The sequence below is a fragment of the Pygocentrus nattereri genome, chromosome 24, assembly GCF_015220715.1.
Source record: "Pygocentrus nattereri isolate fPygNat1 chromosome 24, fPygNat1.pri, whole genome shotgun sequence".
Classification (NCBI taxonomy): Eukaryota; Metazoa; Chordata; class Actinopteri; order Characiformes; family Serrasalmidae; genus Pygocentrus; species Pygocentrus nattereri.
The window spans coordinates 7,819,036-7,821,555 of NC_051234.1; positions in this window are offsets into that span (position 1 = coordinate 7,819,036).

The window sequence follows — 2,520 nt, forward strand, 5'->3', positions numbered from 1 at the left end:
TACAGTAGCCTTAAATGAGAACATTGTACTGAAGGGCTCCTGACTTCAACAGTGATGGGGCAATAGGCTCCTGGAAACAGTGCCCGCGCTCGATTTCGGTCTAAATGCACCTGTTCCATAAATTCCTCCATTAGAACAAGTATAGCCCAGAGCAAGGCCTAAAATCCAGCACCGAACCTGATGATGGTCTGTTTGTTGTCTGCTGTGTTGTGTAAACAGCCTTGATTGAACAGTTTTGTAAGAGAATTTTCCAAATCTTCAAAATTTCAACAAAATCTTGATTTTTATTGAGTAAATAGTGCCTTTTACTACTGGCATCATGTTTAGTTGTTGTTGAAAAATAGTACTATGCTAATGTGAGATGAGCAGAATTGGCATTGTGTTTTCTAGCACTATGTGTCCATGACAAACTGAGGTTATTGAGATGAAACCTGCCCAGGTGGTCAGTACAGTCAGTAAGAGGGGTGCGCCCATGAGCGCTGAAGCCACATAAGGCCACATTAGACAAAGTGAAAAAGCAAGCGCTTGACACTGTGAGGGCAAAAGGGCAGGGGCTCTATTGTAGGGCCGGCAGTGTGTAGTAGTGCTAGGCCAAGCAGCTAATCTAAAGGTTAATATTACTTTGTGTATCAATAACAATTTTGATTATTATTTAACTATTTTACAACACATATCCAAAGAGTAGACATATTGCCTCTTCTTTTAGTTATGGAAGAGCTGACGGATACTTGCAAATATTCTGACTAGAACTGGGTATCGGCAGCAACTTCACAATATTTATCAAGATATGAAAGCGCAACATAAAAAATACCTTCAAAATAATCAAATAATACCGATAAATAATGTTGAGGGAAACGTCATTCTATGGAAACATCCATTTTAGTGTGCCTAGCATTTACAGATATATTATACTTGGAAAACATGTTAGGGTTACAATCATTTTATATTTTAAAATAAAACTACTTTTTTTACTTTTTTTAACAACTTAAAAACTTTTTTTAACAATTAGACCTTCTTGGGCATCAATTTAGCAATATTAGTTATTAAATCAATTATATAGAATTCCAGGCACCACAGAAGAGCTCATCCTCACAGTTATGTGTAAAGGACAGGGTCATATTTTGAGATAAAAAAAACATGTTTTTTCTGCTATTTTAACTGCAATAAGCGATGTAAAGAAAACAATAAAATATAAATATATATAAAAATAAATATAAAATATATAATGAAAGTTGTGGTACCCAGGAGTTGTGTCAAATCTCTTATTTTGGAATCAAAGTCACACCGATGACATCACTTGACATCACTTTAACATGGTAAGTCCACTGTGTCTTTTCAGTTACTAGAAATGTTCTCATTTAGCTCATGATTTGAAGCTTTCAGTTGAAGTCCCTGGTGTGACCGACTTTATTCTTAGGTAATTGTGAAAAAACAGAATACAAATGGATTAAATTACATATTTTAGTGGGCATTCCTTGATTGACAACATGTGGTTTGATGCATTTTTCGTGAAAAATCTCTTTGGTGTTACTGTCTCTAGTGCTACCTTTCTTATGCGTAACACCAATGACGATCAGTAACACCGGTGACCCAAAAATAAAAATGATAATGACATTTGGTTAATGTTTACCTCGAGATGATATTAATATTATTAATAAATAAAATACATTAATAATGTTCTATGGACTGTTACAGGCACAGTTCACTCTGGGATGCTGGTCAGAGCAGTGGGAGGAGACAGAGGAGTGAACTTAATCACAAAGGCACAGGCACTAGTCAATAAGAAGACATATAGCCAATGTGTGTTTCAGAGAGTTCAGTGAACAGCGAGCAACAAAACACACACTAACACATGCTACATAAGACACAGTGTCATCATCTGTTCAGGTTTGAACACCGACATAGCCAAAGTGCTAATGGCTATATGCAAATCACAGCAGGTTATAAACGAATCATTTGCTAATACTGCCAATTAAACTGCATCTGTGATAGTGAAACTAATGAGTGCTAAACTAATAAGGAGCACACATGCCCGCACGGCAGTTAATAAGAGCTACTCACTTCATTCACACACACAACAGCGCATAATAAATTCGTTAACTAACTTCACTCTGTTCTAGGTTTCTCCTGAATGTGCGATGCATTGAAGGCACCCAAATAAAAAATGTGATAAATAAAGAAATGAAGTGAAAACAGTATAAATTTGGATCTTCTGAAGACACTTCAATTGAACCCTGGTACATAATGCTGGCATAAGCATGCCATAAGCATTCATAGCAGATTCATGAGCAGTAAGGTTCATGTAATGGGGCAGTCATGGGCTGGAGGTTAGGGAACCCGGAAGGTCGCCGGTTCGATCCCCAGAACCGACAGTTCATGACTGAGGTGTCCTTGGGCAAGACACCCAACCCCCAACTGCTCCCCAGGCACTGCGGATTGGGCTGCTCACCGCTCCGGGCAAGTGTGCTCACTGCCCCCTAGTGTGTGTGTGCTCACTAGTGTGTATGTGGTGTTTCACTT